General features: G+C 44.1%; 1 protein-coding gene across 1 annotated transcript in view; it reads right to left on the minus strand.

Annotated features, from left to right (window-relative positions):
* Positions 1-16,281, minus strand: part of LOC120057764 (potassium voltage-gated channel subfamily H member 7-like) — a 107,048-nt gene that overhangs the window by 26,903 nt on the left and 63,864 nt on the right. The window lies entirely within an intron of this gene.

Raw genomic sequence — 16,281 nt, forward strand, 5'->3', positions numbered from 1 at the left:
TGCTCATCTGCGTGAACGTGACTTAGGCATGCTGCAAGGAGGCATGAGGACTACAGATGTGGCCAGGGCAATAAATTGCAATGTCCGTACTGTGAGACACCTAAGACAGCACTACAGGGAGACAGGACAGACAGCTGATCGTCCTTGTAGTGGCAGACCACGTGTAACAACACCTGCACAGGATCGGTACATCCGAACATCACACCTGCGGGACAGGTACAGGATGACAAAAACAACTGCCCGAGTTACACCAGGAATGCACAATCCCTCCATCAGTGCTCAGACTGTCCGCAATAGGCTGAGAGAGGCTGGACTGAGGGCTTGTAGGCCTGTTGTAAGGCAGGTCCTCACCAGACATCACCGGCAACAATGTCGCCAATGGGCACAAACCCACCATTGCTGGACCAGACAGGACTGGCAAAAAGTGCTCTTCACTGACGAGTCGCAGTTTTGTCTCTCCAGGGGTGATGGTCGGATTCGCGTTTATCGTCGAAGGAATGAGCGTTACACCAAGGCCTATACTCTGGAGCGGGATCGATTTGGAGGTGAAGGGTCCGTCATGGTCTAGGGTGGTGTGTCACAGCATCATGGAACTGAGCATGTTGTCATTGCAGGCTATCTCAACGCAGTGGCAGACCACGTGTAACAACACCTGCACAGGATCGGTACATCCGAACATCACACCTGCGGGACAGGTTACAGGAAAGGCATCCTCCTCCCTCATGTGGTACCCTTCCTGCAGGCTCATCCTGACATGACCCTCCGGCATGACAATGCCACCAGCCATACTGCTCGTTCTGTGAGTGATTTCCTGCAAGACAGGAATGTCAGTGTTCTGCCATGGCCAGCGAAGAGCCCGGATCTCAATCCCATTGACTACGTCTGGGAACTGTTGGATCGGAGGGTGAGGTGGGGGGGGGGTGGCCCTAGCCCTCACCCTCACCCTCCGATCCAACAGTTCCCAGACGTAGTCAATGGGATTGAGATCCGGGCTCTTCGCTGGCCATGGCAGAACACTGACATTCCTGTCTTGCAGGAAATCCCAGAAATGTCCGGGAACTTGCACGTGCCTTGGTGGAAGAGTGGGGTAACATCTTACAGCAAAACCTGGCAAATCTGGTGCAGTCATGAGGAGGAGATGCACTGCAGTGCTTAGTGCAGCTGGTGGCCACACCAGATACTGACTGTTACTTTGATTTTGACCCCCCCTTTGTTCAGGGACACATTATTCAAATTCTGTTAGTCACATGTCTCCGGGCTCTTCGCTGGCCATGGCAGAACACTGACATTCCTGTCTTGCAGGAAATCCCAGAAATCCCAGAAATGTCCGGGAACTTGCACGTGCCTTGGTGGAAGAGTGGGGTAACATCTCACAGCAAAACCTGGCAAATCTGGTGCAGTCATGAGGAGGAGATGCACTGCAGTACTTAGTGCAGCTGGTGGCCACACCAGATACTGACTGTTACTTTGATTTTGACCCCCCCTTTGTTCAGGGACACATTATTCAAATTCTGTTAGTCACATGTCTGTGGAACTTGTTCAGTTCATGTCTCAGTTGTTGAATCTTGTTATGTTCATACAAATATTTCCACATGTGAAGTTTGCTGAAAATAAACGCAGTTGACAGTGAGAGGATGCTTCTTTTTTGCTGAGTTCATATTCTCAGAAGATTAGGAGAACGGCTCTGTCTGTCTGTGTGTAACACAGGAGACTGTTGAGGAAAGGACAGCTCATAATAATGGCTTGAATGGAGCATATGGAATGGCATCAAACACATGAAAACCATGTGTTTGATACCATTCCACTTAAGGTGCCACCAACCTCCTGTGGAGTGTAGACTAATGCACTTGACTGGTGTGGAGAAGGAAAGCCTGTCTGGGTTTGCCTTTGAGGATATGAAAAGTAGAGTGCCTATTTTCTGTCTGTCTCTATATGCGTTGTCAACTCAGGTCTGTACATCAGTGGTCTTGATCCATAATTTAAACAAAGAAATACAGTATATAGTATATCCGATAGAAACAAATTTGATGTGATGACCAACGTTTGAGTTAGTGATCAACATACTTTGCTTGTTCAACTACAAAAAGGAATCGATTGTTGTGATAATGAGATGGAATGCATTTGTTATATTTGGAATTACTGTTGTATAATGAATTATATTATGCTCTTTACAAACGTGAGAGACCAGTTTGTCAGCTCTCAGCGGGTGGCGTGTATACGAAGTGTATAGTTTAAAGGGCATCTTAAGCCACTCGTCATCGGTCTTAAGGCGGCCTTTCACTGGTGCCAGGTCTTAGTAAATGTCAACCCATGTGCAGCATTTTGTGTGAATGAGATGCAATAGGTTGGACTGCTGTGTGGCTTTAAGTGACCTATGAGGAGTGGCCTCCAGCCTCAATGTTCCACCTCAGCAGGGACCAGATAATTCCCTAACACACGACAGCAGCACAGCAGAGTGGCTCGGAGTAGAGGCCCACACTCAGCTCTCACACCAAAACTTTGTATCACGATTACAATAGAACACTTGCTTTCAATAGAACACTAGCCCACTACAAACAATTCACATGTTATTGGTTCTCAAAAGCATCCATTAAGCCTATACATACAAATGGATTTCTCTGTGATACATTAATACTGTATGTTTTGTTATCAAATACGCTGATCTACAGTATGAGATTCGCATATTCAACACCTGAATGTATTTTATACTAGTTACTACTAGTCTTATCTGGTTAGGATTTCCCAGCTAGCACAGTGGATCTGGGCCGATTCCGGGTGAGAGTCGGGGCACTTGGGCTGAGAGTCAGACTCGGCCGACGTCATGTGGCCGATTCCGGTGTGTTATCTGGCCCAAATGGGGCTCGGGCCGATTGGGGCTACTCTCTACTCTCTGGCAGAGGATTACACGGGCTGCTTTATATAACATTTCATTATTTATTTATTTGTCCATATTTTCTCATTGTTTTTGTGATATTTTTTTTAAATTAAATTCTTTAAGAGTCCTGTTTAAGTAGTATTTTAGTATTTTGAAACTTTGTGCAAGGCAATTGATAAGCATTAAAAACTTTGTGCATGGAGCCTCCCGAGTGGTGCAGCGGTCTAAGACGTACAAACTGCGTTACTACAAATGCTAGTTCGATACCCATGCCGGCAGCGAAGCACAATTGGCCTAGCGTCGTCTGAGTTAGGGGAGGGTTTGGCCGGCTGGGATGTCCTTGTCCCATCACGCTGTAGCGACTCCTGTGGCGGGCCGGGCGCATGCACGCTGAAACGGTGCATGGTGTTTTCTCCGAAAAAACATTTTTTCGGGGTGGATGGGTATAATTTGTATGCATAAAATGTGTAATAGTAATATTTAAAATGACTAAATGTGCATCGGGCCGCTTCTGGGGGTATTCTGGTAAGATGCCAGCAAAGTAGGCTGAATTCCGGTAGACGGAAACGGCCCGATGTACTTGGGGCGATTCTGGACAGTCATTCATTTTGATTCCGGGCCGAGTCCGACACCCGATTCCAGGCTGATTCAATCAGTACCGCCACCCCGGAAGAGGGCGCTTCTGGGCCGATTCCTCATTGCTAGCTGGGTTTCCTTCTCACATTTAGACAAGAACAGTGACTAAAGAAATTAAGTGGTGCCAGTTCTTAAAGGAAACCCGAATGCCCCGGTACCAACTAGAGGCTAGTATCAATCACGTCTATCTTATTGGGTGGGTATTTCATCTTTACGGTTCTGCTGCCGTTTGCAGCTACTGCTACTATGTGATGGCTTCTTGCTTTGCATCAACACTGCTGTGTAACTAGATGTTTCATGCTATGGTGCTGTGTTCTGATATAATATTTTCTTGCGAATGCTCATTAGCTGTGTTTGAACCTCGTCCGCGTCGTTCAACATGGTCATGTTGCAATGTTTGGCTGCTGTGAGGATGTCACTGATTGCGAGAATCAACCATGTTGCTGCTCTATTGTCAGTCAGTAGCGGCTACAAACTAGCTAGCTAAGTAGAATTAGCCTCGGGAGTAGCCTATCATATAACTACTCGTTTGTTCCCAATACCTGCTTTCAGGCAGATTCGACGCGCTCCGTGAACACACACCCCATCATGGGGAATCATCCCCTGTCATACAAGAAGGAAGTAGCCTATGCTAGGCTAGCATACAGGCAATGCGTCCAAATATACAGGAGTTAGTAGCAATGTTTTTTAATCATGATCAGGAGATTAATTGTATTGGTCACACACACATATTTAGCAGATGTTATTGCAGGTGTAGCGAAATGCTTGTGTTCCTAGTTCCAACAATGCAGTAGTACTAACAATTCACAACAATACACAGAAATCTAAAAGTAAAAGAATGGAAAGAAACAGTATGTAAACATTTTTAAAGTGACTAGTGTTCCATTATTAAAATGACCAGTGATTCCATGTCTATGTACATAGGGTAGCAGCCTCTTTGGTGCAGGGTTGAGTAACCGGGTGGTAGTCGGCTAGTGCTGGCTATTTAACAGTCTGATGGCCTTGAGATAGCTGTTTTTCAGTCTCTCGGCCCCAGCTTTAATGCACCGATACTGACTTCACCTTCTGGATGATGACGGGGTGAACAGGCCGTGGCTCGGGTGGTTATTGTCCTTGATGATCTTTGGCCTTCCTGAGACATCGGGTACTGTAGGTGTCCTGGAGGGCAGGTAGTTTGCCCCCAGTGATGCGTTGGGCAGACAGCAGCACCCTCTGGAGAGCCCTGCGGTTGCGGGCGGTGCAGTTGCCGTACCAGGCGGTGATACAGCCTGACAGGATACTCTCAATTGTGCATCTATAAAACTTTGTGAGGGTCTTAGGGGCTAAACCGAATTTATTCAGCTTCCTGAGGTTGAAGAGGCGCTGTTGTCTGTGTGGGTGGACCATTTCAGATTGTCAATGATGTGTATGCCGAGGAACTTGAAGCTTTTCACCTTTTCCACTGCTGTCCCATCGATGCGGATGGGGGTGTGCTGTCCTGAAGTCCACAATCAGCTCCTTCATTTTGTTGACATTGAGGGAGAGGTTATTTTCCTGGCACCACTCCGCCAGAGCCCTTACCTCCTCCCTGTAGGCTGTCTCGTCATTGTTGGTAATCAGGCCCACGACTGTTGTGTCGTCTGTAAACTTGATGAGTTGGAGGCTTGCGTGGCCATGCATTTATGGGTGAACAGGGAGGGAGCTGAGCACGCACCCTTGTGGGGCCCCTGTGTTGAGGATCAGCGTAGTGGAGGTGTTGTTTCCTACCTTCACCACCTGGTGGCGGCCCGTCAGGAAGTCCAGGACCCAGTTGCACAGAGCGGGGTTAACAGCCTTGCGAGGGTTAACACGCTTAAATGTCTTACTCACGTCGGTCACGGAGAAGGAGAGCCCACAGTCCTTGGTAGCGGGTTGCATCGGTGGCACTGTGTTATCCTCAAAGTGGGCGAAGAAGGTGTTTAGCTTGTCCGGGAGCAAGACGTCGGAGTCCGCGATGTGGCTGGTTTCCCCTTTGTAATCCACAATTGTATGTAAACCCTGCCACATACGTCTCGTGTCTGAGCCATTGAATTGTGACTCCACTTTGTCTCTGTACTAAAGTTTTGCCTGTTTGATTGTCTTACAGAGGGAATAACTACACTTTTTGTATTTGACCATATTCCCAGTCACCTAGCCGTGGTTAAATGTGGTTAAAAACGTTCAGTTTTGCGCAAATGCTGCCATCTATCCATGGTTTTTGGTTTGGGTAGATTGTGTAGTCACAGTGGGAACCACATCCCCGATACACTTCCTGATGAACTCAGTCACCGTGTCAGTGTATACGTCAATGTTATTCTCATAGGCAACCCTGAACATGTTGAAGCATGGATTTCGATTGGTCAGACCAGCGTTGAATAGACCTTAGCATGGGTACTTCCTGTTTGAGTTTCTGCCTATATGAAGGGGGGAGCAGAATGTAGTTGTGATCTGATTTGCCAAAGGGAGGGCGGGGGAGGGCCTTGTAGCCATCCTGGAAGGGAGAGTAACAATATTTGAGAGTTTTTAAAGCGCGAGTACTCCAGGCAATGTGTTGATAGAACTTTGGTAGCATTTTCATGAAATGTGTTTTGTTAAAATCCCCAGGTACAATAAATGCGGCCACAGGATATGTGGTGTCCAGTTTGCAGAATCGTGGTATCGGCTTGAGGGGGAATATGCACGGCTCTGACTATAACCGAAGAGAATTCTCTTGGGAGGTAATACGGACGGCATTTGATTTTAAGGTATTCTAGGTTGGTTGAACAAAAGGACTTTAGTTCCTGTACGTTATCACAATCACACCATGAGTAGTTGATCATGAAACATACACCACCACCTTTCTTCTTCCCGGAGAGTTCTTTATTCCTGTCTGCACAACGTACTGAGAACCCAGCTGGTTGTATGGACAGGGACAGTATATCCGGAGAGAGCCATGATTCCGTGAAACAGAGTATGTTACAGTCCCTGATTTCTCTCCTGAAGGAGATCCTTGCCATGAGCCCATCTACTTTATTGTCCAGGGACTGAACATTAGCCAGTAGTATACTCGGAAGAGGTGGATGGTGTGCACACCTCCTGAGTCGGCCTAGAAGTCCACTCCAAATACCTCTACTCCACCGGCGGCGTCTTGGAGAAGCCTCGGAGATAAGTTCAATTGCCCTTGGGGGTACGAACAAAGGATCCAATTCGGAAAAGTCGTATTTCTGGTCGTAATGCTGGTGAGTTACTGTCGCTCTGATATCCAACAGTTATTTCCGGCTGTATTTAATAACACAAAAAAAACATTCTGGGCTAATAATGTAAGAAATAACAGACAAAAAAACTAAATACAGAAAAGTTGATTAGGAGCTAGAAGATGAGCTGCCATGTCTGTCGGAGTCATCTATCATGGTGATTCGATAGTATTTCAGTCTATATGCATACATTTATCGTTTAGTGCAGCATCAATATCGATTTTTGTTTAACTGCACATCGCGCAGCTCATGAGAACACTGGAATGATGCATACTATCACTGATGGCTATATTTACGGGTCATCCCAGTCACATTAGTAGTGACTTGCGCCGGCAGTCACACCTTAAATGTTGTACAAGTCATTATGACTATGGAACCCTAGTCCCCCACACAGTTTAAGATAGAACGCATTCAATTTTTATTAATTTGCAGAATATTCTGGATTATTGCACTTGTATAGCTACACTCCTGCTGGTTTCTGCTCTTAGCAATCTGAGTATCTGCGTTCTTGAGAGCATATTTGTTGCACGAGTCACACTATTAGCCTACATTTACGGTATAATTTCAGTCAACGTAGTTATATTTGATTCTTATTTGCAGCAGTAGATTGAAGCTTTTTAATAGCATGTCTTATGTATTGTATTGCATTCTAGTAGTATTACTCTAGTGACTGGTCTTATTCTATCATATGTTATTGTATTGTATGCTATTTTAGCGATCACTTCATTCTAGGCATCATGTATTAGTAGTTGTTTCTATTCATTTTCTGTGCATTTTGTTACTTTCATGTCTTACATACTAGTTATATTATGTGTTTAGGCTGCAACTCGTAATGCTGTGGTGAATGCTTGCACATTCAGGTGTTAGCTGGAATTCTTTGCTTCATTTTCCACACACAGTCTGGCATGGCTGCCAATATTGCATCGTGGGAGCATATGCTGGTTAGGCTCTGTATACATCACCTAGGTGGATGTTGTGTTATTCGGGCTGTATGTTCTGTGTTATCTGTACATAGTGTTATGGCATGCGGGCTATTGTTGCAAGAGCACACAGTGAGGTTGTGGTAACCTAGAAGGCAACACTAGCCATTCCTTCCACAGCATCTGCTGAAGCATTGCAGTACGATGGCACATCATTTTAGGATAGTGGTGTCGGGTTCACCTAGGTGTCATGAAAAGGGTTGTACCAAAATGTTTGGTGTATTAGAATAATTGATTATGCTTATGTTTTATTAACTTCTTATGGCTGCAGGGGCAGTATTGAGTAGCTTGGATGAAAGGTGCACAGAGGTGCCCAGAGTAAACGGCCTGCTCCTCAGTCATAGTTGCTAATATATGCATATTATTATTAGTATTGGATAGAAAACACTCTGAAGTTTCTAAAACTGTTTGAATTATGTCTGTGAGTATAACAGAACTCATAAGGCAGGCAAAAACCTGAGAAGTTCCACTTCCTGTTTGGATTTTTTCTGAGGCTGCTAGATTTTCAACCAAGCTCCCAATGAAATTACAGCGAGATATGGATGAGTTTTCACTTCCTACGGCTTCCACTAGATGACAACAGTCAATAGAACTTTGTCTGATGACTCTAATGTGAAGGGGGGCCGAAGGAGACTGGAATGAGTAATCACTGCCATGAGGTGACCACGCATTGAACACGCGCGTTCACGTGAGAGGCAGCTTCGTTCCATCTCTCAACTGAAGTCAATGTAATTCTCCGGTTGGAACGTTATTCAAGATGTATGTTAACAACATTCTTAAGATTGATTCAATACATCGTTTGACATGTTTCTACTGACTGTTACGGAACTTTTGGACATTTCGTCACATTATAGTGGACGCGCTTTGTGACTTTGGAATTGTTTACCAAACGCGCTAACCAAAGTAGCTAATTGGACATAAATAACGGACATTATCGAACAAATCAAGCATTTATTGTGGACCTGGGATTCCTAGGACTGCATTCTGATGAAGTTCATCAAAGGTAAGGAAACATTTATCATGTATTTTCTGGTTTCTGTTGACTCCAACATGGCGGCAAATTTGGCTATTGTTCTGAACGCCGTCTCAGATTATTGCATGGTTTGCTTTTTCCGTAAAGTTTTTTTGAAATCTGACACAGCGGTTGCATTAAGGAGAGGTATATCTATAATTCCATGTGTATAACTTGTATTATCATCTACATTTATGATGAGTATTTCTGTTGAAACGATGTGGCTATGCAAAATCACTTGATGTTTTTGGAACTAGTGAATGTAACGCGCCAATGTAAACTCAGATCTTTTGATATAAATATGAACTTTGTCAAACAAAACATGCATGTTTTGTGTAACATGAAGTCCTATGAGTGTCATCTGATGAAGATCATCAAAGGTTAGTGATTCAAACCATTAGTAACACACTACGCCGTCATGGATTAAAATCCTGCAGCGCACGCAAGGTCCCCCTGCTCAAGCCAGCGCATCTCCAGGCCCGTCTGAAGTTTGCCAATGACCATCTGGATGATCCAGAGGAAGAATGGGAGAAGGTCATGTGGTCTGATGAGACAAAAATAGAGCTTTTTGGTCTAAACTCCACTCGCCGTGTTTGGAGGAAGAAGAAGGATGAGTACAACCCCAAGAACACCACCTCAACTGTGAAGCATGGAGGTGGAAACATCATTCTTTGGGGATGCTTTTCTGCAAAGGGGACAGGACGACTGCGCCGTATTGAGGGGAGGATGGATGGGGCCATGTATCGCGAGATCTTGGCCAACAACTTCCTTCCCTCGGGAAGAGCATTGAAGATGGGTCATGGCTGGGTCTTCCAGCATGACCCGAAACACACAGCAAGGGCAACTAAGGAGAGGCTCCGTAAGAAGCAGCTCAAGATCCTGGAGTGGCCTAGCCAGTCTCCAGACCTGAACCCAATAGAAAATCTTTGGAGGGAGCTGAAAGTCCGTATTGCCCAGCGACAGCCCCGAAACCTGAAGGATCTGGAGAAGGTCTGTATGGAGGAGTGGGCCAAAATCCCTGCTGCAGTGTGTGCAAACCTGGTCAAGAACTACAGGAAACGTATGATCTCTGTAATTGCAAACAAAGGTTTCTGTACCAAATATTAAGTTCTGCTTTTCTGATGTATCAAATACTTATGTCATGCAATAAAATGCAAATGAATTACTCAAAAATCATACAATGTGATTTTCTGGATTTTTAAAATTACAGACCTCTACATGCTTTGTAAGTAGGAAAACCTGCATAATCGGCAGTGTATCAAATACTTGTTCTCCCCACTGTATATATATTCATTATATAGTTTTAGAATTGTTCCACAGTTGTTTGCTCTTTTTCTCTCTCTCACTCTCTTATAAAGAAGACCCCTCTTAGAAATGTGCGACTGAGACAGAACTCTGCAGGGGAGTGTAGGAGATAAGAGACTAGTTAGACATTCCACAATAAATCAACTTTGGGGAGTGGACATTTATTGCCTAGCTTTTAGATAACACTGAAACTCTATGTTTGTATAGCTATAGATGCAGGGTTTTGGTCTCAGGAGTAAAAAGGTAATGACATAGTCAGTGACATCACTAATGCGGGACTTTGGTGTAATAAAACAACTTGAGACCTTTTGTTTGATGCAGAACTTACTCGGAAACATGCGTGCTATGTTCCTGATTGTCAACTTCTGTCTGCAATTGCATTAATAAAGGTTTTTGAATGATTTAATTAAAGATATTGTCATAATGCTAATTTCACCAATGAACCAATGATTTACAAGGACGTAAGGAACAAACCCTAACAGTAGTAAGCAAGTTCATGTGCGTTATCATGCATGCTTGTACGTAACGCTTGTACAGCCATCTTATACCCGGATGCCGCTCACTGAGCGTGACTCATATATACCGAATTGTGCTGGTCCAAATGTGTGGACTGTTCACATAAACATGAACTGTTTATCAGTCAGTTATTGTGATATCTTGTGCTACTCGAATGGCGTTAGTCCGTCGTCAGCTAAACTTACTGGGTATTTTCATCACTAGTAAATATTCACAGGAGTACAAGCTCATTTTAAAAGGACACTTCTGCCTAAACCTAACCTTTCTTCCTCAGATTTGAAATGATCCCCCTGGTCCTTAGTATGTAAGCTGACGTGTATAGCTGTGCGGTGACGAATCAAAGCTTGCTATAGTTTCAGCATGTTGGATGGGCTGTTAATACTAGCATTACCTAGCATGTGGTGGGCTTGCTAAACACCCATATGGCGATCAGTGTTGGCGATCAAGCATTCATGGTCCCTTATGGGAAGCTCTTTTAGAGCTTATTCAGACACTCTGATATGCAGGCATATCTAGTAATCTACAGTGCATTCGGAAAGTATTCAGACCCTTTGACTCCTTTTGTTACGTTACAGCCTTATTCTAAAATGTATTAAATAAAATATGTTCCTCACCAATCTACACACAATACTCCATAATTACGAAGCGAAAACCGTTACATTTTTGGGGAAAATGTATTACAAATAAAAAACACGAATACCTTATTTACATTAGTATGCAGACCCTTTGCTATGAGACTCGAAATTGAGCTCAAGTGTATCCTGTTTCCATTGATCATCCTTGAGATGTTTCTACAACTTGATTGGAGTCCACCTGTGATAAATTCAATTGATTGGACATTATTTGGAAAGGCAAACACCTTTCTATCAGTTGACAGTTCATGTCAGAGCAAAAACCAAGCCATTAGGTCGAAAGAATTGTCTGTAGAGATCTGAGACAGGATTGTGACGAGGCAAAGTTTGGGGGAAGGGTACAGCATTGAAGGTCCCCAAGAACACAATGGCCTCCATCATTCTTAAATGGAAGAAGTTTGGAACCACCAAGACTCTTCCGAGAGCTGGCCGCCTGGCCAAACTGAGATATTGGGGGAGAAGGGACTTGGTTAGGGAGGTCACCAAGAACCCGATGGTCACCCAAGATAAAGCTCCAGAGTTCCTTTGTGGAGATGGGAGAACCTTCCAGAAGGACAACCATCTCTGCAGCACTCCACCAATCAGTCCTTTATGGTAGAGTGACCAGACGGAAGCCACTCCTCAGTAAAAGGCAAATAACAGCCCGTTTGGAGTTTGCCAAAGGCATACCATGTGAAACAAGATTCTTTGGTCTGATGAAACCAAGATTGAACTCTTTGGCCTGAATGCCAAGCGTCACATATGGAGGAAACCAAGAACCGCTCCTCACCTGGCCAATACGGTGAAGCATGGTGGTGGCAGCATCACACTGTGGGGATGCTTTTCAGCGGCAGGGACTTGGAGACTAGTCAGGATCGAGGCAAAGATGAACGGAACAAAGTACAGAGAGATCCTTGATGAAAACCTGCTCCAGAGTGCTCAGGACCTCAGAATGGGGCGGTTCACCTTCCAACAGGACAACGACCCTAAGCACACAGTAAAAATAATGCACGAGTGCCTTCAGGTCAAGTCTCTGAATGTCCTTGAGTGGCCCAGTCAGAGCCCATACTTGAACCCGATCTAACATCTCTGGAGAGACCTGAAAATAGCTGTGCAGCAACGCTCCCCATCCAACCTGACAGAGCTTGAGTGGATCTGCAGAGAAGAATGGGAGACCCCCCCAAATACAGCTGTGCCAAGCTTGTAGCATCATACCCAAGAAGACTTGAGATTGTAATCACTGCCAAAGGTGCTTTAACAAAGTACAGAGTAAAGGGTCTAAATTCTTATGTAAATGTGATTTATTTTTTATTTTTATTTTAAAAACTATTTTTGCTTTGTCATTATGGGCTATTGTGTGAAGATTGATGAGGGGAAAAAACGATTTAATACATTTTAGAATAAGGCTGTAACGTAACAAAATTTGGAAAAAGTGAAGGGGTCTGAATACTTTCCGAATTAACTATATTGGGTCTATTTCTTTCGTTGTCAGGTCATCATTTATTCTTCTCTCATGGCTTACCAGCATATACCGTTAGACATTAGCCTTTAGTTCAAGTAGACTATTTTTAGGTCTAGGTTTTCATTATCAGGTCACTCTCACTGTGCAGACTGTGCATGCTGCAGATGCATAAGCTACTGCTGAGCAATTTCAGTAGGACATTAGGCTATTTAGACAAAGTGGATACTTAGCTAATATTAGTTGCGGTTTTGGGTGTGTGTTAATTGTACTGTATGTTTTATGCCATGTGATGTTATGTCATGGCTGAGCTGTGGCTCTCTGCAGCAGTCTACTGTATGGTCTTCTCTCTGTACAATGTCTTCTGTTATATAAACACGTATGCCTTTTCTATTACAATTTCAGTACGGCAAATTAGCCTTATCATGCTCCAATAGCAGGGATTCAGTTCAATTTGGGTGTCAGGACCCTTCAGCGTGCCGTCTGCTCAAGAATCCATCTGTCGGCCTACTCTTCATGGCCTTAGGAAAAGCAACAAACGTATATCAGAGTACAGTATCTCTCCTCTCTCTCAGTAGCACAAGTTTGAGTTCACGTTAAGGCAACAGTGTTGGGTTTACATTACACTTTCCCAGAGGTTTGAATACACAAAGTGTTCCTTCCCTTTAATTGATTTCGAAAGTTCTGTTGGCATTATGGACTGTCACATTTGGAACATTGTCGTCATCACCAGAACTAAGACTACTTTGTCCTCTCTTTCATGTTGTGCTGCCTGCATGCTGAGCACGGGCAGCACCTGGAAAACCTCTGTTCAACATTGATGCTGGTAACCAGTGACAAGATACAGGAACTCATCATGGCTCTGGTTCCTTCGTCAGAGCTGAGTGCTCGCTCTGAGCTATTGGCGCCCAATTCTGAATCGGCGCTGCTACTGTTTCTCAATTGATCCTGGCTTCACTCTGATCCTCTGCTACTACGATGTTAAAATTGATGTATTCTGAGATTGTGAAACCTACCTGAGTTGTTGCAGTATTGCTATATGATCATGATTGTCAGCCCGTGCATAAGAAGAATATCCTCATACACCAAGATGACAGCTCTTTCCGCCTCATGGGCTTCAAAAGAGCAATCTTCAGGCAATGCGAAAGGTTACCTATCAGCCTCAATGGATTTACGTTAATGGAAGGGTGTTTAAGGTTCATACAATGATATGAGGTCGTCTTATGGCTTTCTACAGGATTGTTTTACGGTTGGGGAATACACTTTGCACTAATGTTTCTTTAATCATTGCATGAACTCACGATTTTCCGATTTAATTATGGACACTCACCTTCCCAAACGAATAGGAAGGGTAAAGGCATGCCATTTATCACTACTCAAACTAACACTGCTTTCTGTCCTTTATTCCATGTTACGCTACCTGCAGTAGCGACCACTAGCCACGCTGGGCGATCAATTATTCATCACCGATGCTGGCAAACCAATGACGAGATACTGGTTTACATCACGACGAGATACTGGTTTACATCTCCCCTGCAAACGCTGCGGGCTATCTCCTGATATGCAGAGACTTCTCTCTGTCCCTGTGTCCACACTGAAGATCATGGGGCGTGATCCTGTGATTCCTATGAACGCTACATTAGATTAAAACGCCAAGGAGATTTTGGATGCCAAAAGTTCATCTGCGATTTCCATGTCTTATATAGTTTGCTATGTCGGTGTTCGGCCCACAGTCAATAGCATTGCTTTGGTGGTTATCCTAATAAAGTTCAGTGGATATTAGCACAGGTGGTTGGCTGGGTGCTTATTACTTAGGATGTATTGTAGTAGATATTTCATGTAAGCCATAGATTAGGCTACTCATATAGTTCAGTGTTGGCACCTGGCGGTGCTTCTTTAGGGCGGCTGGGTTCAAACTGCTGCGTGGCAGGTAGGCAGATGGTCACATGTGCCAAGATGACACTTATCTTGCCTCAAGCGAGGGTACGCGGCAATACGTCACAAGAGATACATTGGAGTTATACGTCGCTCAGTATGCACATATGATTAACATTCTACTTAAGATTAATTTGCATGATAGGATTGCTTTAGGGGGTCATTCGATGATATTATTTCAACGGTGCTTCTGCCATAGCTACACATAAGCGTCTGGCGTAAAGTTCTGCAGTTTTGGGGGATTGGTATAGTTTACCGCACTCACTGCCCGTAGGCTATATTTTATAATGCATGCTTTGCTCCGGCATTGAGTTACCCTGAAGGAGAGTCTATATCGCGAAATCTTGCGTTAGTCATTGCTGAATAAATGGTTAAACATATTTCAATGTGGAGTTTTCTTTCTGAAATTAAGCAGAGCCAGTTCAGAAAGGAAACCCGAGTGCCCCGCCTCAGCTGACCCATCAGCTGAGATGGTACCAATTAGAGGCTAGTATTAATCACTCCTACCTTATTGGGTGGGTATTTAAGCTTTACGGGTCTGCTCTCTCAACCTGCTGCTGCATGCTGCTACCGCTACTCTGCCCTGGCTTCTTGCTCCCATCACCAACCCAGCCTCCACCTGTTAGGTTATGTGTTCATGCAAGGGGGATTGGTTAAATATATTTCTATGCAGCCTTTTCTTTCTGAAGTTAGGTAAGCTTCTATTCCTAAGGTCCTGTCTGTTAAGGCATTAGGACTGTTCATCAGACAGGATGGCGGCTCTGACATGTCCATTAAGTGGTTCCGTGTGAGACTGTTTTGCAACTTCAAAGAGCACAGAGAAATGGCTGTCGCTGCTCTTTTAATAGCTGCAAATCTTAAAACGCTCTGCTGAGAGCATGTTAAGATTTTTCTGGCCACTCAGGAAAACCATTATGTAATTTTGTAATTTGTGTGAACTACCCCTTTAAGCCTACCTATATGCCTATGTTTTGTGTTCCTTCACTTTTGTAGCTATTAAACTAGCATTACACTGTGCTCTTCGAAGTTGCCAAACAGTCTCACACAGAGCCACTTAATAGAAATGTCAGAGCCTCCATCATGTATGATGAACAGTCCTAATGCCTTAACAGACAGGACCTTAGGAATGGACGCCTATCTAACTTCTCTAGTCACGGTTCTTGTCTAAATGTGAGAAGTAAAATCATAACCAGGTAAGACAACTGGTATAAAATGCATTCAGGTGTCTAAGCTTACGAGGAGAATGTTAAGATTCCGGGTAGCCTAGACTGTTCCAGTCAGTTGTTGGATTTGAACAAGAGGTCTGCTGCAGTCTATCAGTGGTTGAAAAACCACCCATCTTTCCTTTGGGAGGTGGCACTATGTATCCCTGCCTGAGCTGACATCTAGCGCAACATATCTGCAAATATCATACGAGCACGAAAACCCTACATGGTCTAGGACGGAATCATTCGAATCAATAATTCAAATCAACCCGTCCAGCAAACATGCAAAAAAAATGACAGCTTTAATTGTATAAACACAGATGAAAGGAATTTTAATATTAATGCTCATGCCAGAGTAAGTGCTCCTGAAACCATTGTTATAAGACTGCCTCACCAACCACAGTTCTCCACTTGGTTGGGTTCTTTCAATACTGCCCTGACAGTACAGTAAGTAGCAATGTGTCTTGTCATGCCTCAAAAAGCTACCACTAAGCGTTAGCATGTTTTCCAATCAGCA

The sequence above is a fragment of the Salvelinus namaycush genome, chromosome 13 (genome assembly GCF_016432855.1).
Source record: "Salvelinus namaycush isolate Seneca chromosome 13, SaNama_1.0, whole genome shotgun sequence".
Taxonomy (NCBI): Eukaryota; Metazoa; Chordata; class Actinopteri; order Salmoniformes; family Salmonidae; genus Salvelinus; species Salvelinus namaycush.